This window comes from Aplidium turbinatum, chromosome 6, assembly GCF_918807975.1.
Source record: "Aplidium turbinatum chromosome 6, kaAplTurb1.1, whole genome shotgun sequence".
Taxonomy (NCBI): Eukaryota; Metazoa; Chordata; class Ascidiacea; order Aplousobranchia; family Polyclinidae; genus Aplidium; species Aplidium turbinatum.
Genome location: NC_137477.1, coordinates 7,571,733 through 7,587,633, shown reverse-complemented (window position 1 = coordinate 7,587,633; position 15,901 = coordinate 7,571,733).

Below are 15,901 nucleotides of genomic sequence, written 5' to 3'. Positions count from 1 at the left end.
TTTCCATTATGGACGGTTTTAAAATAAAAATAGCCTCGCGCAACGGCAATAGGAAAAACGAAGTTTGGCATTTAGGCTATCCCACTTTCATAGACCTAATTTTTATAGCGGTTAAACACACTTCAAGTTTTTGGTAGGCTACATAAGCAAGAAGCCAACCAATCTTGGCTTTTGAGGCGCTCACAGATAGGCTACTAGGCCTAGGCCTACTGTAGGCATACTGTATTCTTTAACTCCATTTTCTGAAACCATGCGTTCGAAATGCAACCCGAGAAATGGACAACATGGGAAGGAGCGAGCGAGAAAATTTACGTATTTTTTTGGGTAGCTTGTGACCAAGCGTCCCCTCCCAGGATCCGTCACTGCTTTGATAGATATAGCTTACAGCAGATTATAGGTGAGATTCCTACGTATCACGTTCATGACTGAATTTTATTTCATTGTAATCAAATCGTCTTATGGCTGAGAACATACCTTCAACCAACTCAAACACTTATTCGCCACTTTGAATGAGTGTTTTCGTGACAAGATAGCAACCTTTTTGCAACCCGATATTAGGTCCCGACTCGGTGGTTGGAGACCCCTGGCCTTCAGCTGCCAGTAATTGCGCGTTCAACTCTCTCTCATATTTTCTTGAAAAACATGACTGGTATGCAGATATACGGTATGCAGCAATTTGCATTAGTGTCTGCAAAGCATAGCCTAACCTGTTTTGTTTTAGTATCTAAGGTACCTGCAGCTAATAAGGCCGCTAATTTTCAAACCTCAATATTTTTCTAAATACGGTACTGCATAATTTTGAACAAAACTTGGAATGAGGATACTTTGGGTCTATCTAAACAACATATCTATTAAACAAGTTTCTAAATGAAAGGGGTTGTAAAATATTAAAAAAATAAAAAAAATCTCAAGCGGGCCTTATTAGATGCACGTGTTGTGAATAAGGCCCGGTTTGAATTAGCACCAAAAGTGATGGAAAAGGTGTATTTTCACAATAACAACACCACAAAACAAATTCTAATCAACAACACAGGCACATAACTAACAATTAAATTCACAGAGACAATTATTCCCTTCCCCGCCCCATGCTCCATTTTTCAAAAAGCGACATGGTGTTTTTAGATATGGTAGGGATGATAAAGTATTTTGATTCTGAAATTATGATATTTCCATTGCAATAACAAATTGGATTAATGGTGTAACAAGAATTTTTAGGTCACTCAAGTCTTTAACCCTCACTTTCTTAACCAGGGGTGCACAACGTTACCCCAGGGGCCCATAGGCCTCATTACGAAAATTAGCCTAGTCTGATCATCATTATCAGTCTTGCTTTAATTAGAAAAAAAGTTCAAATTCATTTGGTTTTACTGCATCAGCATGCACATATCTTTCACATAAAATGCAAAAAAAAAAAACGGAAGTCAAACGGTTTGTTAACTGTAGAACAGTCTAAAATATGTGAAAATTAATAAAACTACTCAATTTCAGTCTCCCCAAACTTCAACTTTCCGTAACTCAAAAAGTTCTCAACTTTAGGCTGTGAAACTTTACCAGTTAGTCTCAATTCACCATAGCAGCAATCAGATCTTCCAATTTTGTTTAAAAGATTTGTAACAACAGAGATCCAGGGGTGGGCCTTATTACTGACCGGGCCTTATTAGCTGCAGGTGCCTTATATCGTTTTGGATATCCTTCAACTTACAGTGTAGCCTAAAGGGAAATGAAGTTAAAACTACAAATAGGCCTAATTAGACTACCTACTTCTATTGAAGGTAAACACGCCAAAAAAATTTCCGACTTGACAGCCATGTTTTGTAGGCCTAGCCTACTCTTCGTCCTGTGCCGTGGGATGGTGGGATGGCGCAGCGGATGGCCTAAGGCGTTTGCTTTCCAATCATGCAATCCTGGTTTGACTCCCGGCTTTAGTTGGTTGTTGAAAATCACCGCTCACCTCTACCCAGAGTGTAATAAACTGGGTGGGCGTAGGCCTACCTGCTGAAAGGAAGGCGGCCGAGACAAAGGAACTGCTGGCCACCCTACTCTCGTTAGTGCCGAATGGTTAATATAATGAGAACCTACCTTTCTGATTTCCCGAAGCTTGCATTCAAGTAGCCTATGGGACTCACCTTTACCTTTTTACTATGCGTCCACAAGACAACCTACACACGCACAACAATTGAGTTCTAATTTCTATCTTTTCAAAGATCCAATGCATTGTGTAGGCTAGATTGCAGACTTCTGTGTTCTCCATTGAGTCGACTATAGGAAATGATACGATTTCAGTGAAACTTTGACCTACAAAAGGTGAGATTTTCTTCAATTGCAAACTCAAAAGTTGAAAAAGAAAAAGAGTGTAGGCTATAGGCAGAGATGGGTGTGATCTTGATCTTGAAGATCACTTTTTTTGGTGATCTTGATCTTGATCTAAGATCACTTTTTTTGTGTGATCTTGATCTTGAAGAACAATAAGATCAAGATCACTTTAAAATTGAAGTTTACTTACTAAACAGAGGAATTTTTTTAGAACTCGTACTGTACAAAGTAGTTAGTGGCAACTACTAACATTAAGCCACTGTTAATATGATATGTATCCAGAGATGGGCGTGATCTTGATCTTGAACATCACAAGTGATCTTGAAGATCAAGATCGTGATCTTGAAGATCACTTTTATTTTGGTGATCTTGATCTAAGATCACTTTTTTTTGTGTGATCTTGATCTTGAAGAACAATAAGATCAAGATCACTTTAAAATTGAAGTTTTCTTACTAGATAGAAGCATTTTTTTAGAACTCGTACTGTACAAAGTAGTTAGTGGCAACTACTAACATTAAGCCACTGTTAATATGATATGTGTCCAACAAAAGACGATCTGAAGTCTCCATCTAATCTGGTCAGTGTTGCCATTTCAAAATTGAAAAAGTTTCCTGTGTTGGTCATAGTAAAGAAGTCAACTTCCGTGTACTTTATGTTGACGTATAATAAAGAATGAGTTAACTTTGTTCACAATTTCCATGTGTGAATTTTAAAGAAATGTTTGCTTTCTTTGACTCAATTTTATATGTTTCAAAAGTTTAGAATGGCAGTGTTAAAAAATCTGGACTCTAGCCGACTTTGGTCATGTACAGTGGTTTATTGCAGCAAATCAACGAGACCAATACTTGTATCTGAGACGGTGAGACCTGAGTATGGAGTGGTACCGTATGTCTGACCGCAAACCTCTGAACTTTTTTGATAGCAGACAACAGTATCAAGCTTGCCAGATGGGTAAATGGTTCAATAAACATTGACATAATACAGTGAAAGTTAAAACTACTTAGTAACACGAATAAAAACTCCAACATAAACCAGACAAAAATTTGGTAAAAGATGATGCAGTTCAAAGTTTATTAAAACTAATTGCAAATTTTGCAACTTTTTCAGTAGCCTACTACTGTAATTTACCTCGGCCTTGGGTGTGACGTTGCGGTTCTACGCAAACTATACGTCAGCAATTGATAGGCCTAATAGCAACAGTCACTAACTTATTACAATTCTTAGGCCAGTGATCGAGTAGTTAAAAGTAAAAGTTAGCAATAGCCACTAAATACCTTTACCCAGGTTGCTTATAGTAATTATTTTTTGCAACATCATTGATCAAAAACTTCATTTTTTTTTCAAGTAGCCTACACAAAAAGTGATCTTGAAAGTGATCTTGATCTTCAAGATCACATAGTTTGGTGATCTTGATCTTCAAGATCACCTATTCTTGGTGATCTTGATCTTCAAGATCACCAATACTGGTGATCTTGCCCATCTCTGGCTATAGGCTACTGTCGAGATGGATTAAAGCAGAGCTACCGTACTTAACTAACGGAACGCAGTCCGAATCTGGACCTTGCGGTGTTAAATGTGGACCTTGGGCGAAAGAATAACCGCACATTGCCACATTTCAGCGCTTCAAACATAGTTATTATAGTTATATTAAGGAGAAGCAATCTTTTTATGTGATTATCCTATCAGCTGGAGCCCTTCGACCCCACACCACAAACACTTTGCTATTTTATCTGATGTAGGCTACAATCCCACGGCTAGGCCTATAGTCGGGTCAATATATGGTTTGACCTCAAAAAAATTCCTACAAAAGGTTTTCCAACGGTTTTTTGTAGTATTTATCATCAAGAATAATATATTAAAAATCTAGGAGAATCAGAGCACCCGAAAGTTGTCATTTTCAAGATGGCCGCCAAATCAGTATAATGACAATAATCCACTTAATATTAGGATCATTAGCAGTGGGCTATAAATGGGCAATTTTTTGTTTTGCTTTAGGAACAGCTTTTTGTATTCCATTTAGCCTATCTCAACATAAAATGACAAAATTTTTGGTCTGAGTTCCAAGAAAAAAGTGTGCAGGGCAAAAATTCAAAATGGCCGCCATTTCCCCGAAAAATCACGTTTTTAGCCATAACTTGGTCATTTTGGGGGACTTTTGCCTGGTTGTGGTGTCTTCCCCTATGTTTGTGGGATCAGGCAATCTGTTTAAGCAATAATAAGTAGGCTTTAGCTTTTACATGTATAGTTATAATATAGTTTGGCAAAATTACCACTTTTTTAAACTTATTTCGTGGTTTCTATTTCGATAAAAACCACGAAATAAGTAATTAATTCTCTAATTCTGGCGTCTATCTTTAGGTTTTAGGTGGTAAGGAATTCATTAAAACAATTCAAAATGAAATTTACTCATTAGTTTAATGGAAAGACTTATATGAAACAAAACCAATAGTGAAATACTAGCAGCATAAGAGTCACACACCACATATTAAGTTATTCACATTCAGTTGCTTAATAAGTGCTGATCATCATCTTCATCCAATAATGACTGATTGTAGGTATTGTCACAGGCATCAAGTTGGCACTGTCTACATGCTGAGGTAGGCTACAGGGTAGATTATTCCGCCTACAGCTACACCTGGCAGTGCTACAGGCAGTTGTGCAGTTGCAGTGGATAATCTTAAAGAGGGCATCTGGGGCCGCATTCATGTCCAACTCTGTTGATACAAACTGACTGCCTTCCAGTTTCCAACCCCACCTGCAAGTTTCCATATCACTCTCCTGTCCTGGCCACACCATTATTTGGTAGTAAACCCTTAGACAGTGAAATTTTGTTGATGACTCAGTAGGTGGTAGGCGTTCTGGTGTCACAAATGATTGGGAAGAGACTACTTTTTTTCTTAGTAGGCTACTCTGTTGCGCAATGACGAGAAGGAATCCTATGACGTAGTGTTGAGTTTTTGGTGGAGTGTCTCCTATGGATTCATGAATTTCCCGAACTGCCTTGGTTGCATAGCCTGTGATAGCATTCGCAAGTTGAGGCTTATCAGGCTTCCGAAGCACTTTCCTTGTTTCAAACAGTGCTGGAGGGAACGGGCTCAGTTCATACTTCAAGATATCTTCGAGAGATAAGACCCCTAGTTGTGAAACAACTAGGAAACGTTAAAAAAGCAAACCTTGGTCAATCGTTCTTTCAGGTGTCACCTTCACTAATGAGATGTTTCCAAATGTCTTGGCTTTATCCTTCCGCTTAAAAGATATTGAGAAAACAAACTGTCCAATCATTTTGTCCATAATGTTCCTTCCGACTGATTCGAATTCATGTACATTAACGTCATCCTCGGCCACAACACCATTCACAATATTCCTTAGGGTTTGATCCTGAGAAAAAGGTACATAACCATCCAGTGATGTCTTCAGCTTTTCAAGATCAGAACTGTCTCTCTGAACCCTAGCCTGTGTTGCTTCCTTGTGTTGTTCGCTTGTTGTGTAGAAGAGTTTATTGAATTCCTGCATGGCATAGTTGTACTCAGACGTGATTGGAGTCGACATTGTCCACAAGGATCGTTGTTCTTCTGTCATGCCGGTTCCACGCGTTAAACCTCCCGACGTCTTCAGTGACCTCATCAGGCTCTGTTCAATAACTAGGTCTGATCTGAGACCAGCCCAAAACTGATTCGAGCGACAGATAACATGGTACCCTTGTTGAAACCTTTGAGATAACTCTGGGTGTCGGTTCGGGAGTTGGCCCATTTCTTGGATGTAACAGAGAGCAGATTTCAGGTAATTGAAGTGCCCTGCAGCCGCGAATATTGGTAGACAGTCAGAAACTGCACGAAGGTGCATCTGCCAATTGCCTGTCCGCTTCGATTAGTGCTCGCGCTACCCCAACCATAGACTGATAGCACAACCACAGTTGACTGCTCTTAGATCTTCCACGCAACTTAGTTTTCTCTTTTGTGACTCTTCATCATCCTCCTGCCTTGTTTTTAGGTAATGAAATCGGATGATTTCGGATGTTTTCTCTCTCATGGTGACAATGCCAAGAAGACCCTGACCTTCAGCTATATGAATAGATTTATCGTATTGTTTCTGCAATTGGGTTTTCAGATATTGTGATCCATAAGAAAGGCAATCATCATTTGCTAAAAACTCCTTTATTTTAGATTTAAGGTCTCATATCGTTAACTGTTCTTCATCATTCTGTTCAAGATGGGAACACATCTTTATAAATGCCTGGTCCTGTTCCTCGTCCTTCGGTCTCCCAGATTTTCGACGTTTTGCCTCAGGTACTCTGCCGTATTGCAAGGGTACGTTAAATCCATATATAAAATTAACACTACAAGAAGGATGGTATCAACAGTCTGCAGCATGCTAATCGCCGCCGTAATATTCAACACGACCTTTTACGGCGAATGACCAATCGTCGGAACGTCTCTCACAACACTCTAATGTAGTTTGTGCCAACAGAGTCGGACATGAATTCGGCCCCAGATGCCCTCTTTAAGATTATCCACTGCAACTGCACAACTGCCTGTAGCACTGTCAGGTGTAGCTGTAGGCGGAATAATCTACCCTGTACCTCAACATGTGGTCAGTGCCAACTTGATGCCTGTAACAATACCTACAATCAGTCATTACTGGATGAAGATGATGATCAGGACTTATTAAGCAACTGAATGTAAAAAACTTAATAAGTGGTGTGTGACTCTTATACTGCCAGTATTTCACTATTGGTTTTGTTTCATATAAGTCTTTCCATTAAACTAATGAGTTAATTTCATTTTGAATTGTTTTAATGAATTCCTTACCACCTAAAACCTAAAGATAGACGCCAGAATTAGAGAATTAATTACTTATTTCGTGGTTTTTATCGAAATAGAAACCACGAAATAAGTTTAAAAAAGTGGTAATTTTGTCAAACTATATTATAAATCTACACGTAAAAGCTAAAGCCTACTTATTATTGCTTAAACAGATTGCCTGATCCCACAAACATAGTGTAAGACACCACAACCAGGCAAAAATCCCCCAAAATGACCAAGTTATGGCTAAAAACGTGATTTTTCGGGAAAATGGCGGCCATTTTGAATTTTTGCCCTGCACACTTTTTTCTTGGAACTCAGACCAAAAATTTTGTCATTTTATGTTGAGATGGGCTAAATGGAATACAAAAAGCTGTTCCTAAAGCAAGACAAAAAATTGCCCATTTATAGTCCACTGCTAATAATCCTAATATTATGTGAATTTTTTTGATTATACTGTTTTGGCGGCCATCTTGAAAATGACAACTTTCGGGTGCTCTGATTCTCCTAGATTTTTAATATATTATTCTTGATGATAAATACTACAAAAAACCGTTGAAAAACCTTTTGTAGGAATTTTTTTGAAGTTCAAACCATATATTTCATATATTGACCCGACTACTAGGCTACTGTAGGCTACAAACGGAAAATACATTTTTCCTTTTTGATATGTTCTTCGTGTAGACTATGTCAGATAAAAACTGAGTCATGCTAAATTTTATCGTAAAAAATGTTTCGGTAGGCTACCCGTAGCCTATGTAGGCTACTGGTTGTTTAATTTTTGTCGTTGCATTTGAAATATTTACCGGACCGCTAAATTCAACTTGTTAAACTATACTTTTGCTAATTAACGTTAGTTAATTAGCCTTGGGCTAAACGACTGTCCCATTTTGATTCCAAGTCTCGGAAAATGGAAAGAATATGTTTTCATTAGGCTACGGTATCCTACTCGACCTTTAGGACTTACAAAAGTAGGCCTGTATATAGGGTGGCCAGTTATTTTTTTTCGGCAGCGGATGTGCCGCATCAGGCCTACAAAATTAGACTTTTATAAGCTTATTGTAACTTTCTCAATATCTTCAAGGTTTTATTAAAATTGTTGGTTGATTGATTGAATCTTTATCTTCGGACCGGGAGAGCTTCTGGCAGAGCTTAATCCTGGCAGTTTCATATACTTGTAGCCTATTGGCTTTGAATCACTAATGCAGGTCCGGTTACCTAGATTGACAGAGTGAAGTTCTGATTGTTGAAGTCTTGTTGACGGGGAATTAGGCCTATTCCATCCATTAGATGCCGCTGAATCGAGAGCAGTCCTCAACTTGCGTAGCCTATAATTGCTCAAGCTCACACCCTGAGAGTCAAACCAGCGCCGCTTGATCTTGAAGCTTCTTCTTTCTAGAAGACAGAAGTTAAGCGATAACTAAGCTATCGGCGGCGGACAAACGGTTGGGTGGCTATTGTAGGCTAGAACTTATAGGTTTCCTCATCTTCAACATTTGATTGATTTAAATAAGCAACTAATTAAAATATGTCGGCCACATTATACGATTTATGAAAGAAACATAGGCTTAGCCTACAAAGCACGTTAGAAAGACTAAAAATGACTGGGTTAGTTGGAAGCGAAAGTTGGCCCTACCCGCACAGCAAACAATGTCGGCTGATCGTTGGCCAACGGTCGCGAACGTCGCGGTCGGCTTTTCGCCGCAAAACAACCATTTGCCAACTAACATTATTTCTTTAACTGGACAAAGAATCAGTAAAAAAGGGTACAACATGTTATAATTTGGTGATATAAACCACATAAAACATTTTTTTTACCAAATATATATTGTGTAAAACTTGGTTGTGGACACAATGCTAAGACAATGGTGGGCCAACGTCGCATTTGTCGTCGTGGGCATTCAGTTGAAAACCAACCTCCAGCCACCGATTGTTTATTTTGATATTCCGGGTGAAATAATCTTACATAATGAAAAGTACCCATTACAATTCTGTGAATTGAAGCTTTTATAAATTTTTATTTCAACAAACGTCAATATCATAAATAGGTTGTTAACACAACGTTGAACCAACGAAGAACCAACGTCACGTACGTCACCGTGGGCATTCGGTTGTCAGCCAACCTTTTGAGAATAAATCTCAATTTTGGTGTTTCTGGCAAACGAATTAAGAGATATGGCAAGTATGTATTATAATTCTGTGAAATGAAGAATTTTTAAAGTTCATTTCAACAAAAATTTAATATGACTAATATAGTTGTTGACGCGACGTTGTGCCAATGGTGGACCCCACAGCGCGTTCGTCGCCGTGGGCATTCGGTTGTGAACCAACCTTTCTACGACAAATATCATTTTTCGTATTCACAACAAAATAATTCGAAGCATTGGCCAGTATATGTTACAATTTGACGAAATTAAAGTGAACAAAGGTTTATTCTAACAAAAACGCTATGTAAAAAATATTTTGTTGAAGCGACGTTGAGCCAATGGTGGGCCCCACAGCGCGTTCGTCGCCGTGGGCATTCGGTTGTGAATCAACCTTTCTACAACAAATATCATTTTTCGTATTCACAACAAAATAATTCTAAGTATTGGCCAGTATATGCTACAATTTGACGAAATTAAAGTGAACAAAGGTTTATTCTAACAAAAACGCTATGTAAAAATTAGTTTGTTGACGCGACGTTGAGCCAATGGTGGGCCCCACAGCGCGTTCGTCGCCGTGGGCATTCGGTTGTGAATCAACCTTTTTACAACAAATATCATTTTTCGTATTCACAACAAAATAATTCGAAGTATTGGCCAGTATATGGTACAATTTGACAAAATTAAAGTGAACAAAGGTTTATTCTAACAAAAACGCTATGTAAAAATTAGTTTGTTGACGCGACGTTGAGCCAATGGTGGCCCCACAGTGCGTTCGTCGCCGTGGGCATTCGGTTGTGAATCAATCTTTCTACAACAAATATCATTTTTCGTATTCACAACAAAATAATTCGAAGTATTGGCCAGTATATGCTACAATTTGACGAAATTAAAGTGAACAAAGGTTTATTCTAACAAAAACGCTATGTAAAAAATAGTTTGTTGACGCGACGTTGAGCCAATGGTGGCCCCACGGCGCGTTCGTCGCCGTGGGCATTCGGTTGTGAATCAACCTTTCTACAACAAATATCATTTTTCGTATTCACAATAAAATAATTCGAAGTATTGGCCAGTATATGTTGCAATTTGACGAAATTAAAGTGAACAAAGGTTTATTCTAACAAAAACGCTATGTAAAAAATATTTTGTTGAAGTGACGTTGGGCCAATGGTGGGCCCCACAGCGCGTTCGTCGCCGTGGGCATTCGGTTGTGAATCAACCTTTCTACGACAAATATCATTTTTCGTATTCACAACAAAATAATTCTAAGTATTGGCCAGTATATGCTACAATTTGACGAAATTAAAGTGAACAAAGGTTTATTCTAACAAAAACGCTATATAAAAATAGTTTGTTGACGCGACGTTGAGCCAATGGTGGCCCCACAGCGCGTTCGTCGCCGTGGGCATTCGGTTGTGAGCAAACCTTTTGCCAAAAAATCTTAATTTTATTTTATTTATTTATTTGCAATCAGACTCAAAGTCCATAGAATTCAAAATGCTTAGCCTACGCAATTGAATCAAATAGTTTTCAATTAGAGAAAACACAAGTCTCACGAAACAAAGTGTTACAATCACTCATACAAATAGCCTATATTAAAATGTTGCATGACCAAATGCTGCATAAATTTGATTAAAGAAATTCATCTTTTGATAAACGTTTTTACAGCTTTTCAATAGTTTATAAGTCAGTAAATCGGTTGGATATCGGAAATTTTTGAAAATGAAATATAAGCCCTCGCCAAAAATTCATATAAAAATAATATTTTGTTGAAAATACAACCAAGAAAACTCAAAATGCAAAAATTTTGTCTTGTTTGAGGATAAGGATTTTCGTTAGCCTACATCTGCCGTATTTAACGTTTGACTAGAATTAACTACATCAAAATAAAATAATTTAATTTGGACCAAAAAAATGATTTCATCATGTTTTTACAGTAACCGCAAATATCCCCCATAAAGTAGCCTACAAATGATCATATGAATGTTTGTGGTGGGCAAAACTATTTCTCAACCATTCAGACTTTCGAGTGTTCAATACAAATTACTTCCTTTAGCCACAAAACTTGTTGTTCTCATCTCGTTTGCTTCGAATTTTCGAAGTATTTCGTTTCGACCTAAAAGTTTCTATTGAAAAGCAAAGTCCAATTTTTTCACATTCATCCAATGTTTGAAGATGTTGAATCAATGTAAAATGCCTGATTTTGTTCGCCAGTGATTTAACCCAAATAGAATTGTGGTTTAATTAAATCCAAAGTTTGATTGAATTGAATTAAGTTTAACTACTAGATTCACCCGGACAACAGAGCAGAAATTGATTTTCATTGATTCAACGTTCACAGATGTTGATACAAAAGCATGCTTTGCTGGCTGGCAATAAACAGCTCTTTGTTAATTAGGTCATGCATTGGTGTTAATTAGGTCATCCTCTTCTTTTTTCATTTTTTTCCCATGCTGTCCTGCTTTCAAATTTATTCACAGTGAGTTGACTTGTGACGGCTTGAGGGCTTGTACGAATTACAAAGATAATATTGCGGTGCTTTGGTATGTCAGCAAGGTCCAACCAATGAAACTGCGAAAGATTTTAAGCCTACAAGCTCCAGCCTCGAATACTATCATTAGTCGCCTGGAAAAGCATTGGTGAGTGTATACTAGGTACTGCATATCGCTGTTTTTATTGTTGTTAGCATTTTTGATAAAGCATGAGATGGTTCAATTAGTTCAATGTAGTAGCCTACTATGATGATGATGGCGTATGAGCGATCTTTCCAGGCTAGATTGGAGGGCAGGAAATCTTCAGCCACTCGGCAGTCTCGTCGTCCAGGATTCTCAGACCATGCGCACCGTGTGGAGGCCGGTGGGTTAGGCAGTGGTAGATGACATGGTCTGCGGTCTGTTCCGTGGCACCACACTCGCATTCTGATGAAGGAGCCAGGCCCCACTTGTGCATGTCCGAACGAAAGCGGCCGACGCCAGTTCGCAGGCGGTTAAGCCTGACCCACGCAAGCCTTGCGAGGGACATCCCTGGTGGACGGGGATCGGCGTTGGGTATGAAGTCACGGAGCGTGGAGGTGTGATTTTGCCACTCCGTGTTCCACATGTGGTTCGTCCAGTGTGCCGCACTTAAACTAAGTTCTTCTGCGTTCTTAAGGAGTTGTTGTGCGGCAGGCACAAAGGGGCGTCTTGATTTCAAGCGCTGCTTTATAGGTGGTGGTCTCTTGAGTGTTGCATGGAGGAGATGGTCGGGGTCCAAAGCGCGGCGAGCGAGAGAAATCGTGGCTCCTTTACGGCGTAGCTCAGCGGGTTGGATGCCTGCTAGGATGGGCAGGCAGTCCGTTGGAGTGGGACGCAGGCATCCAGTCACAGTACGCAGTGCGTCGTTAATGGCGGTATCAATCTGGTGGGTGTGAGAACTACGACACTAGTAGCCTACTATAATTAATTATAATGCAATACCGATACATAATTATTCATAAATTTAGATTTTAGGACACACCTGGGTGTGTACTGTGCAGTGCATTGATTTTTGTGTTAGTTTCGATAATACTAAATAGCTTATCTCCTGTTTTTTCGATGAAGTCAACTTTTTGTAGCAAGCTTGCGCGGTGCGTTTTTTGTAAGGATTCTGAAAGTAACGAAAAGGTTCCAGATGCTTGTTTAATAGATCAATGAAAAGTCAATTCAATACCATTACTTATTTTAAGTCAGTTTGTTTTAAATGGACACTGGTAAGCAAAATGTTTCCTCCTACATTGATAAAAAAAGCTCACCCTCAATAATTTGTTTATTTTTATGTCGCCAGTTTTGTGGCTCAGACTACTGTCTTGTATCGCAATTTTGCAATTTTGGTACGATCTAATTGATTAAAAGCAATTAGTTTTAACATAAAATTTAAAAAAACACTAAATTATTGGGTCAAGTTTTTGTTAGGTCATTAAGGTCATTTTCACATTTTAAAGTAAATTGTTTTGAATATTCAGGTCGATGAAAACTTGCTCTATTTGTGAGGAATAGGCTGATGATGATGGATGATGGTGATGACTGATGATGATGGGCTACATCAGATTTCGATAATCCTTTTTCACTACAAGCACAAGCATGGTCAGCTTAAGCATTTACCCCTTTACCTTATGTTTCTTTTTCAACAAACTCTCAGTTTTTAATGAATAATAACTACAGACAAAGCTTCTGTAGTTAATTTAATGCAAGGTTGCATGAAAAAGGTGTTTATTACAGTGACGAAAAATCATAATTTTGTATTTGTAATAGAAGTAATTCGCAAAATCTTTGAAGAAATGATTTCAAAGTTTATTTGTAGCAGGATAATTCTCATTTTCTTTTCCAGACTGTTGTAATCAATGTAATTCTGAGTTTATCCATGGGAGATACTTTCAGAACTTTTTCAGTGTGATTAGTTCATTGCTTTATGGGAAAAAGTTGCTTGTTAGAGTTAGTTACGTGGCTTCAGCAACCAACCTTTTCCACTAGACATATTGGTTTGGACCAGCTATTGGCAATTTATCCCAATGACATTATTATTTTTAGATGGAGTACGAAGAACCCATAACTTGTCCACAGCAACAAATTCAAATATCCATGCCGCTATTTCAGACTGGCTGAAATACGCAAGAGATGAGGACTGAGAAGTTTGAGAAGAGGAAGACAGGAAATTTGATTTAATTTGCCTCATGCCCTTTTCTAGACCGCTGTTATATTTAGCATGTTCTTTGTTTTTGCTGTGATGGTTAGAAATAAAAACAAACTTAACTGCCATCTGTCCTACTCTTTGCTTGTATGAGTGCCTTTTCTAGCAATGTTGTACCGAGTGGAATGCTAGTATGGTAAGTGATAAGGTTTACTGCGAATTGAGGCCTCGATCCCACGTCTTCGTGGTCATCATTTTCAGCACAGATTAACTCGAAAAAAGTGAGTTAACAACACGCCACCATGTGGTCAAAGTTAAGAAACGCTTTCGGTTTGGTGAGGTCGTAATGTCTAACCCTTGTCAGAGCAAAACGTGAGTGTTTGGTCGTAGATTAGCAAATGATGGCCAACGCTAGGCCCACAAGTAACCAAATTGTTTTCGCCAGAGGGGATGATAGTAAATTGTGTCTTCCACGTCGACCCAACGAAAGCGTTTGGTCGTAGGTTGGCCAACAGTGCACTAACGTTGGTTCTACGATTAAACAACTCTTTTTTGCCACAGTGAGGATAGTTGTAGGCTAAATTGCGTCGTGGATCCCACGTCGAACCAACGAAAGCGTTTGGTCGTCAGGTTGGCCAACAGTGCACCAAAGTTGGGTCTACGATTAGCCAAGCATTTTTTTTTGCCACAGTGAGGATAGTTGTAAATTGCGTCGTGGATTCCACGTCGAACCGACGAAAGCGTTTGATCGTAGGTGGCAAATGGTCGGGAAAGGGTTGGCCAACAGTGCATCAATGTTGGGTCTACGATTAGCCAAGCCTTTTTTCGCCACAGTGAGGATAGTTGTAAATTGCGTCGTGGATTCCACGTCGAACCGACGAAAGCGTTTGGTCGTCAGGTTGGTCGCAGGTGGCAAATGGTCGGGAAAGGGTTGGCCAACAGTGCATCAACGTTGGGTCTACGATTAGCCAAGCCTTTTTTCGCCACAGTGAGGATAGTTGTAAATTGCGTCGTGGATCCCACGTCGAACCAACGAAAGTGTTTGGTCGCAGGTTGGTCGCAGGTGGCAAATGGTCGGGAAAGGGTTGGCCAACAGTGTGACACCGGGGGATCGACGTTTAACCAACCAATTTTTGTGACTGACGATTCGCCCAAGGTGGCCCGCTGGCCAAATTTGTTACGCGCCAACGTCGGAAACCAACGGAGGGCCCACGGGACGTTTCCGATGGTCTAACGTTGGACCAACGACACGTTGTTGTGCGGGTAGAGCGACGATGCGGTTTCCCAATTGGTCAAAGGTAGCTTACTGGGGAAACACACAGTACGGTCCTCACTGCAAAAGAAGAGTTGTTAGACTGGTAACATTGAGAGAAACAACTCGTAGAGTTGACATAGGCCTAAATGCAAATAAATAATAAAGTACAAGACTTAGCTACAGTTGGGTATATGAACAAATAAAAGCAACAAAAGATGAGGTAGCCTACTTAAAATGGATACCCCTCCTACGATAGAAAAGGAGAGGCAGTTGCTGCCCTCTTGGTGGAAGCTGCTGCAAATTTGTATTGGTTGTGAGCAGTGGCGTACGCAGGATTTTCTCAAGGGGGGGGGGCCATTGAGAGTAGCGTAGCCAGGGATTTTGAAAGGAGGGGTTTTGACCACCGGCGGGCGAAGCCCGTCGGCGTTTTCTCTTAAGACAACCCCCAGCAGCGGGGGGTCTGGGGGCCCTCCCCCAGAAAATTTTGAAAACTTACTTTGAATTTGGTGCATTCTTAGAGCATTTTCAACAAAAATGTGGGTATAAATATTCCTGTAAAATGGCGCTGTCAGGTGGCATAGCAAAAGGATAAGATCATGTTTTCTTTGGCATTTTTCGGAAATAAAGCTAAGTCTTTATGTTTTCTTGTTGTTAATTCCTGGCTGAGATGTTTGAATGTTTTGGTATTGGCAAAACTCGCTCTTTTAATGCAGTTTTGTTTAAAATTAGGCAATTTTTGTTT